This window comes from Prionailurus bengalensis, chromosome B3 (genome assembly GCF_016509475.1).
Source record: "Prionailurus bengalensis isolate Pbe53 chromosome B3, Fcat_Pben_1.1_paternal_pri, whole genome shotgun sequence".
Lineage (NCBI taxonomy): Eukaryota > Metazoa > Chordata > Mammalia > Carnivora > Felidae > Prionailurus > Prionailurus bengalensis.
This window is the reverse complement of record NC_057355.1, coordinates 10,591,205-10,601,741: the sequence shown is the minus strand read 5'-3', so window position 1 is coordinate 10,601,741 and position 10,537 is coordinate 10,591,205. Positions and strand designations below refer to the sequence as shown.

Sequence of the window (10,537 nt, the reverse complement as noted above, 5' to 3'; positions counted from 1 at the left end):
TGTCTCTCTCTGTCCCAAAAATAAATAAACGTTGAAAAAAAAATTAAAAAAAAATTATATAGTAATGACTCTTCATTTCAGCAAAATGTTTTTGATATTCAACCCTATTGCTGTACATGTCAAGAGTTCTTTTGCTTGTATTACTGGGTACTATTCCACAAATGAATTAATATATTTGCTTATGCATTCTCATGTTTATAGACATCAGAACTGTGTCCAGTCTTTGGCTGTATAAATAAAGCTATTATGTTCTCCTACCAGGTTTGTTTTTAAAAATTTTTTTAACATTTATTTATTTTTGAAAGGGACAGAGCATAAGCAGGAGATGAACAGAGAGAGAGAGAGAGAGAGAGAGAGAGACAGAATCTGAAGCAGTCTCCAGGCTCTGAGCTGTCAGTACAGAGCCTAATGTGGGGCTTGAACCCACGAGCCGTGAGATCATGACCTCGGCTGAAGTCGGACGCCCAACCGACTGAGCCGCCCAGGCACCCCTACCAAGTTTGTTTTTTTAAATATACATTTTCCTTAACCTTGAGTAAATACTTACCAGTGAAGTTACTGGATGTATAGAGTAAGTGTGTGTTTACTTTTATAAGGAAACTCCAGAAATTTTCCAAAGTCATTGTACTTTGTATTCCTACCAGCAATATGGGAGAGTTTTGGTCACTCCACATTCTTACCAACACTACTGCTTAATCTTCCCAAACACCCATTTTGGGTACCTTGTTGTGGTTTAATTTGTGTTTCCTTGATGAGTAATCATGCCGGGTACTTTTTCCCATCTGTGTATCATCCTTGTGAAGTGTATCCTGAAATCTTTCCTTCTCCCGGATGGTTGTTTTTGTTGCTGCTGTTCTTTTATCTTTTTATGGTCAGGTTGTAAAAAAATCTTTATATACCTTCAAATCTTGTCTTTGGTCAGAAAATGCATTTAGTTTTTATTTTTTTTTTAATTTTTTTTTAACATTTCTTTATTTTTGAGACAGAGAGAGACAGAGCATGAATGGGGGAGGGTCAGAGAAAGAGGGAGACACAGAATCCGAAACAGGCTCCAGGCTCTGAGCCATCAGCACAGAGCCCGACGCGGGGCTTGAACCCACGGACCGAGGGATCATGACCTGAGCCAAAGTCGGCCGCCCAACCGACTGAGCCACCCAGGCGCCCCACAAAATGCATTTATAAATCTCCCAGTCTGTGGCTTGCATATTCACTGACTTAATGTATCTTTAGATTAGCAGAAGCTCTTACCAATTTTTCTGCTAGATCCTGTGTCACTTGTTATAAGCTGTATTTTCCAAAAAAAAAAAAAAGTGTTCATTTCATCCACACTGTTGAATTTGTCCCCTTAAAGTTGTTCATAATAGTCTCTTTTTTTTTCTCCTGGTTTTATATATTTACTCAGAAAGTGATTCAACTATGGAATGATGTATTTTTAGCACTCTGAAATCCAATGTCTTGAAATCCTCTTTCCCTGCAGTACTGTTTATTACAATTTTATAATCCTGAACAAATTCTCTTATCTGAAGTTTTTCATGCATTCAGGTATTTTGCATGATGTCTGATGTGATCAGTAATTAAGGTTGCAATGAAGTAGTAGCTGTAATCTACTCTACATAACCCTCTTGTAATCTAAAAACAGGGGAAATTCTTTTCTGTACTGGCAGCTATAAAGTTGCCAAGTAGTAACTGTCCACCTGAAAGGAACTGGTCATCTTTTCCTTGATCAATTAGTATGTCCAGCTGAGAACCCAGATAGGATTTCACAAGATGGGTAGCATCATAAACTTTCCATTTACTTTGATCTGTTCCCAAATATCCACTAAAGGGGTTTTTTTGGTTTTTTTTTTTTTGCCCCAAGGACAGAGCACTGGGTTACAAATTGGAGCAAATGCTGATACAGATTTGTATTTTCCAGGATTCTTCAAAGCACAAATCAAAGCTCTGTGACCTCCCATGGAGTGGCCAAAAATAGGCATCCTTTGGAGATCCACCGGAAAATGGGCATTTATGAGTTGGAGAAGCTCTTCAGTTACATAAGAGTACATTCTGTAGTTAGTTTTCCAAGGATCTTTATGGCATCCACATAAAACCCTGCACCTGTGCCAAAGTCCCAGTTCTCATCTCCTCCTTTAATATTGCAGCCATGAGGGCTGGTATCTGGAGTGATTACAAGGCTATATTCTGAGGCAGCTTGATGAGAACCAGAGTTTGATATAACATTTTGTTCTGTGCCAGTGAAACCAGACAGCCAATACAGTGCAAGGCATTTTCCAGTTTCTGCCTTTGGTGGTAAGTAGATAGCAAATTTCATTTTGCCGTTCAGTTCAACACTGTCATGTTCAAAAACTTTCTGCAATCCTCCAAAGCACCTGTTGCTGGAAATCGGTTTATGAGCAGCAGCCAGAGTGGTAAGGCAGGGCCTCAACTTCTAAAGTTGTTCTTGATATTTTCTTATCTTCCTCATGTCTATAGGATCTGTAGTGATAATCCCTCTTTCGCTTCTGATATTGAGAACTAGTGTTTTCTCCTCTTTTTTTCATGATCAGAGTAGCTAGTGGTTTATTAATTACAATCTTCTCAAAGAGCCAGCTTTTGTTTTGTTAGTTTTCTCTCTTTTCTGTTTTCATTTATCCAATCTCTGCACTTTTATCTTTATAATTTCCTTTATACTATTTCCTTTGGGTTTTCTTTGCCTTTTTTTGTTTCCCCTATATTCTTCAGGCCATTGAGTTGAGATCCTTCCCTTTTCCTGATATTAGCATATAGAGCTATAACTTTCCCTCTAAGCACTCCTACAGCTGTATTCTACAAATATTGATATGTTTTATTTTTATTGCTATTCATATACAATGTTTTCTATTTTCTCCTGTGATTTTTCTCTTTGCTCTGTGGATTATGTCTAATCTCCAAATAGTCGAAACTTTCCTACATATCTTATTGCTGATTTCTATTTTAATTTTATTGTGGTCAGGGAACATACTGTGTGTGGTTTCAATTTGATTTAAACTGTTGAATTTTTTTTTAATGACCCAGACTGTGATTTACCATATGCTGGTGAATACAATATACACTTGAAAAATATGTGTATTCTGTGGTTGTTGGGTATAGTCTTCTATAAATTAGCTTGGCTAAATTTTGTCTAGTTGATCTATCAATTGCTTGAGAGATGGGTATTCAAATTACCAATAAAAATTGTGGATTATCTATTACTGCTTATTTTGCTTCATGTAGATTAAAGCTCTGTTATTAGGTACTTACATATTTTTTTAATGTTTGTGCTTCCTGGTGAATTGATTCTTTTATTATCAGGAAAGATCCTTCTTTTTCTTTTTGACTTATAACACATATTATCCAATATTAATATAGCTACTCCAGCTACTTCTATCATTTTGTTTACATAGTATATTTTTAAAGTATACTTATTTAAATCTATCTATAGTTTTATATTTGAAGTGAATCTCTTATAGACAGCCTATAATTGGGTCTTTGAGCTTTGTTGTTTTTTTTTAACCAAGTAGCAATCTTTACATATTAGTTGGAGTGTGTAGCTTATTAACATTTAATGTTATTAAATATTGACTTACTGGTGACTGAATGATGTGATTGGATTTAGGTCCATCATTTCATTATTTGCTTTGCAATTTTGCTGGTTTTCTGTTTGTCCTCTCAGCTTTTTGTCCCTGTTCCTTTTTTCTGACTTCTTTTGGAATATTTACATAGTTTTTATGATGCCACTTAAAATTATCCATTGAATTTTAGCATTTCTCATTGATTTTTCTAAACATTAAAATATGCAAGGAAGAATAGGTTTTAAATTGGATGAGATTTTAAAATTTTGAAATTAAATGGGATAGGATTCCTTAAACCCTAAAGTTGTTTAAAAAAATACATAGGATGCCAAATTCTTTATCTAAAGGATGGATAAGAATGAACCCCAGAGCAACTTTGAAGGATAAAGGGAAAAATTAACCACCTGTTTCCTCCTTACTAGAGTCAGTGCATTCCAGAAATTCTGGAATTCTGGAATAACTGTTTTTGTTATTTTTTATAATTGGTACAATCATTACAATTATTACCAGACAAGAGAATAAAAGCAGTGGGAAACTGATGGCAAGAAAGCAAGAATTATCAAGAGCTGCCTTTCTGCCTCACTTTACCATTTGAGAAATACAGTCCACATGATGGCTTTTCACAAAGATGACTGAAGAATTTTTCCCTCTATTACCCTTCTTTTTACATTCTGAATGGACAATATATCTTTCTTTCCATAGGAATCTGTTAGAGATATTGGAGAACAATTCCAGCTCTAGACCAAAATCTGATATGAGTGGAAATGTGTTTCATTTCCGTTTTTGATACTTCCTTTTTGCTGAGAACGAGGTGAAAAACAGACATTGATTGAACCTCTACTATGGTCCAAACTCTGTGTACAAACTTTATATACATTATCTCATTCAGTCCTCAAAACTACCTTATCATTGGGGCCCCTGGGTGGCTCAGTTGGTTAAGTGGGCAATTCTTGATTTTGGCTCAGGTCATGATTTCACTGTTTATGGCATCAAGCCCCAAGTTGGGCTCTGTGATGACAGTACACAGCCTGCTTGGGATTCTCTCTATCCCTTTCTCTCTCTCACTGCCTCTCCCCTGGTTGCATGTGCACATTCTCACTCTCTCTCTCTCTCTCAAAATAAATAACTTAAAAAAAAAAAAAAAACTACCCTATCAGGCAGTTACTATTACTTCCACCATTTTACACAAAACATAAAGTTCACAGAATCGACGTACTACGTCCAAAACCTACCGAGAAGTCACCAATTTATCAGGAACTCAAAAAATTGGTATGTAAATAGCACTTCTAGAAATTTTCTCCTGAGGCAAATGTCCAAAGATGTCCAAAGACATTTGCAGGAATGTTTTCCCCAACATTGTTTACAAATGGAAAACTGGAAGCAGCCTAAATTTAGCCCATAATTAGCAGAATTTGGTTAGTTATGGTGCTTCCATACTATAGAATACTGCACAGATGGTGACAGATCATATTAAGTTAAAAAAATTTTATGAACCCAAGAGACATGTTCAATAACATTCATTGTATTGGTGCATAAACACAAATAGGAAGGAAAAAGCACAGGTTATCTACAAGTGGTTATTTATTGGATAAGGGGGACAAGATTGTAAGAGGATATGCACTTTCCATATGCTCTGGTATTGCATGTATATACTCTGGTTTCATGTATAACTTGTATAATTAATTTAAGTATATTTTATGGTCAGCATGATTAGTAGGTAAGAAGATGATGAGAGTTGCTTTAATAGAATCCTTCCTGTTACTGCAGCTGATTTCTATAGCCAGAACCTTCCCAGGGAGGAGAAGGGGAAGAAGGAGAACTCTAGAACCAGAAGACAGCAATACTGATGGCGGTGGAGGGCTGGAGAAGGTAGATCCGAGTGGCCAGGCTTGGCAGCAGCCCTGCTTAGCAACCTCAGAAAATCCTGAACTTGATGAGTACTCAATAAATGAGTTGAACTGAAAAGCAAATCCACACCAGTTGTGACTTACAAATAAAAGTCACATGTATCACCAATAATAAGGTATAGGCAACATACAATGAAAAAGAAGCCATTTTACGCTCTTAAGATTAGCAAACACTTTAAAGCTTAGCAATACCAAGTGAAGCCAAAAACAAAACGAGCTGTCCAACATCGCTTATGGGAATACAAATTATTACGACCACTTTAAACAATTTGTCAATGTCTGGTAAAGTTGGACACAAGCCTGCCCCACATATTAGCAATGCCACACATGTTAAGAGATGCTTTTCAAGAGACCTACATGGGAACGCATATGGCAATAGTGTAGATATGTCCATTTGGTAGAATCTTAGTCAGCAGTGAAATTAAATAGACTAGAGTTTCACATTTCAATATGGATAAATCTTGAAAAGATAAAAATGAGCACAGGGAGCATCAGCTGTATCTGTAATGTTCCATTTTGCCAAAAAAAAGGGGGGGGGGGGAAGAAGAGGGACACTGGATAACAAAAAATAAATAAATAAAAGAATCTGAACTATATGTAGAAAAATATTCATATTTTTGATACTTTGATGTTGGATACATGGGTGTCGGTTATCTTAGTCTCTGTCTTTTCTGTATTTTTGAAGAATTTAATGGGAAGAAAAAAGAGAAAAGGCCTAGAAAAGAATATTCTGAGAAAATACACCAAAATTTTAATGGTGATTATCTGGGAAGATTCTAAGTGACCTTAGTTTTCCTTTTTATGTTTTTTTATGTGTTCTATTTGTACATATGAAACATGTATTTCATTTATAATAATCAAATGTGTTATTTTAATGTAATATAGGGACACCTGGGTGGCTCAGTCAGTTAAGCATCTGACTTTGGCTTAGGTCATGATCTCATGGTTCATGCCATGATATGGCATCAGGCTCTCTGCTGTCAGCTCAGAGCCTGGAGCCAGCTTCTGACTCTGTGTCTCCCTCTCTCTCTGCCCTCCACAGCTTGCACTCTGTGTGTGTCTCTCTCTCTCAAAAATAAATGAACATTAAAAAAATTTTTTATGTAATATATATACAATTTTTGTGACATGTGATGAAACTATATGAAATACAGGTGTAGCAAAAAGGACCAGAATTAGACTAAGAGATTAACAGTATTGTTTAATCTTTGGAGTTGGGGTAGCAGATGGCTTTTTGTTCATACTTTGCTCTAAACACCAATTTTTCTAGAGTGGGAAAGTACAATATTTATGAACATTGGCTTATATAAAAGGCTACAGGTTTTAAATGAAAAGAAATTCAAATAGGTTTTTCCAGCACTGTAAAATGTTCACGGTCCTAATGATAAACTTAGTTATAAAAAAAAAAATTCTGTTCTTAAAGAAAAATTGAATTAGAGCAGATAATTGTTAAATGAAGTCTGGTATGATAGTGCAATTTATATTGATATTCCATGAATGCTAGCCCTGCTAATCAAAATATTAAGTTAAATAGCATGAGCTACTCCCTAAATAAATTCTATGAGTGGGGGTTATTGGCAAAGGGGAACATGAGGTCCTAAGTAGCCTACTGACCTGAGTTGTCTCCATGGAGAAGGACGCATCAGAGTCATTTAATCAATGCTGTTTCTTTTATAAATCGTCAGGGACTCTCCTAGGAAACCTTTAAGAGATTGATTCCTTATTACCACTGATATATGTTCCAATTAAATTTTTCACATTGCCCTCCTGGGACTGCCCAGCCTGAAGGGAAAGAAGATGTGATCCCAGTCTTCCATGCCCCGTCATTAACAAGATTCTTGCATGTTAGGGACGCCATGACCAGCCTGTTGCCTAAAATCTGTAATGGAAAACCATGGCACTGCCCAAAATCTTAAAGCGCTACTCTAGAATAAGCACAAAGCTCTGACAACCTTAGGATTTCCATATGCCTGTCCAGAGAGGTGTCTTCAAATACAAGTGCAATGTTTTCTTTCTGGAGAAAAAAAAAGAATCTATGAAAATCCTAACATCCCCTCCTCTGACACTGCTCTCCAGTCCACCCTGTTGGTACCAGGCAAATCCCAAGAAACAGTTGCCCTCAGCCATGGTGGGTGGTGAGTTTTCCAAAGCCCGTATGTAACCAATGATCTTAGATCTGAACAATATTATCTCAGATATGAAAATCCAGGATTATTTCCCCAAAGTGTATAAACTCAAAATATAAAGAATTGAAGCAACTTGCCCAGGTCACCCTTGTAGCTCATAAGCCAGGTGGCTATAGACAGGAAGAAGGAAAATGTAACTGTGATGACAAGAAAGCATCAGAAGCAGATAAGCAAATCAAACACTGAATTTTAAAAATTTACATTGTTTTTAGTCCTTTCTGTTTTGCACTTTTCTTGGGTTAATGAGACCCTATAAACATATTTCCATCCACAGTTTTAGAGACTTCTATCTGGCTATCCATAGGAGATACGGCTGACCGCATCCCTAGGTGTTTAATGGCCTCATAAGCTCTCCCTTTTTTCACTTTGCTGTCTCCACACCCATAGAAGACATACAAGGATTTTGCTGCCCCCGAGATTTTGCATCTTTCTGCTCAGCTAATTATCTCCAGCTGAAAAAATGACTGTCCCTCATACTTGGAGAAATATGGTAATCAAGCAACTAAATGCTCCTTTTGCTAATGACATGTTTTTTCAATATGTTCAAATGAGAGGCTCATTGGAAATTATTCACTTTCTTCTAAGTTGCAAAGGAAAATGAAAGGCAAATTATGGCTGTCTAAGCACGTGTTTGCATGGATCCTATCTCCCTGAATTAATTTGCCATCCGCAGAGCTATTGACAGCTAGTGCTTCCCTTCAGCCTTTGCACTTACCCGTTGGAAATGATTAAAGATTTCATTTCCGTGAGGGGTCATTTAGGTGGGCGATGACACCAAAAGACAACACAGAAGTCATAGTGTCCGAAGGAGAGAGTGAGAGAACAATGGTTTCCTTAAGTATTTCAACAGTAGGAAGACAGAGAATGGAGTGTCCGATTTGAAAGGAACTCAGGCCTGCTTATTCACTCTGGTTTTTCAGATGAGGAAACTGAGGCCCAGAGAGGTTATAAGGGGATTGATCAAATTCCATTTGCTCATTTGTAGCAGAACTGAAACCAGGAGCTAAGTGTTGGCTCCTCTCTCCCTCTCCTCCATCCCGTAGCCATCAGTACCAGTAAATAAAAGTAAGTTCAAGATGATGTGGTTTCTGGGGCAGGGGGGTGGTGCTTAAGACAAAGTATGATGGCATACTTGGAAATTTTCTACCAATTCCTCAATTGCGCAACTTCATTGATTCAAAGAAACTGCTTCACTCATACATAAGCCAACACACACAATCCAACAGAGATCATTCATCATTATCTCACTGCACTCAGGGTAGGGAGCTCCACGTAGGATGCAGAAAAGGCAAGGGTCAAGGGCACTATAGAAGGAGCCACTCTCCTTCACCCTCCAGCCCCCACCCCCTCCCATCAGCCCAGGTTGATCCATTTTCATTACATTTCTCTTTGATGCAAAATCCCCAAACTTTGGGCAGGCAGCTCGGCTTATCAAATCTGTTCTTAATAATCCATTTTTATCAAACTTTATCTGATGGAACCAAAATATGTTTGATCTTAGTATAAAGTATACTTATCAGTCCTACTGCTAGAATGACACTGCCCTAAAGTGAATGGTATTAAGTGCAAAGTCTTTAGAGTCAGAAAGAAATGAGTTTAAATCCCCAGTCTGTCACTTCCTAGCTGCGATGCCTTGACCAAGTCACCCACAAACTCAGCAATATCTCCCTTAGCATGCTAGGCTCTAGGAACTCAGATACCAGCCCTGCCTTCCTGGCTTTTTACACTTTGGAGGCAGAGACAGACACCAGCATACCTGTTACCCAAGTTATAGCAACTGTTATAAGTGTTGCGAAGGAAGGTTCCCTGGAACTGTGAGGGCATCCACCAGGAGGATGTGTCTTTCTTGCAAAGGTCAGAGAAGGCTTGCCTTAGGGGGAACGCTGGAGCCGAGATGAGAAGGATAAGAGGGCGAAATGAGGAAGAGCCAGCATCCCAGGCAAGGGCACAGTGCTGGGATGGACCATGTCCAGCCTGGGAGAGTGAGTGTGCACAGTACGAAGCAGAGAAGAGGGGCCCATGGAGAGGTCTGAACAATGGAGAGGCACCTGTGACCACGGTTGAGAGGTTTGCCCTCCTTCTGAGTGGCATGGGGCTGTAGGACATGATCAGTCCCAAGCGTGAACACATCAGAGGACAGCAAGGACACTGGTACCCGGGTAGAAGGCCAGTGCCGTGATTCATACAAGAGCTAGTGATGACATGAATAGAAAGAGTGAACAGAATCTAGGGGATACTTAAGAACTAAAATCATTTAGGTTGTCATGATACATTGGATCAGGGAAGGAAGAGAAAGGAGTACATCAATGCCAACTCAGAGCACTTTGGCTTGTGAAACCAGTTAAGTGGTGGTCCATATTCTGAGAACTAAGATTCAAAGGAGGCAGACGGATGACCTAAACATCTGAGCCTCAGTTTCCTCATCCATAAAACAAGAATGGTAATGCCGTCTTTTAGGTTTTCTTACCCAATCCAACATGGTGGAAAGGGAGGTGGGAGTTCCCACACATACAACCCCAAGCAATTCTCGGACACCAGCAGGGTATCCAAGGATTCACCTGAATTCTAACACCATCTACCCAGAGATAGCATCAGATCCCACAGGTCAAGGGTTCAGTCCTACAAGACTCCCCCCAACCCCACTTCAGACTCCCGTCGCAAGCCCCAGGTTTTACCTGGGCTTCTGACCTACCAGCTGCAGATTGGAGTCTTCCCCAGGTTCGACTCATATGCTAGAGTGGCTCACAGAACTCAGGGAAACACCATTTACCTAGGTTTGCAGTTTATTAAAGGATATGATAAAGAATATGAATCAACAGCCACATGAAAAGATGCACAGGGTGAGGTGTGAGGAAAGAGGGAGGAGCTCCCATGC

General features: G+C 38.6%; 1 pseudogene; it reads right to left on the bottom strand.

The window, feature by feature from the left end:
* Positions 1–1,466: 1,466 nt before the first annotated feature.
* Positions 1,467–10,141, bottom strand: LOC122467788 (annotated as a pseudogene).
* Positions 10,142–10,537: the final 396 nt, after the last annotated feature.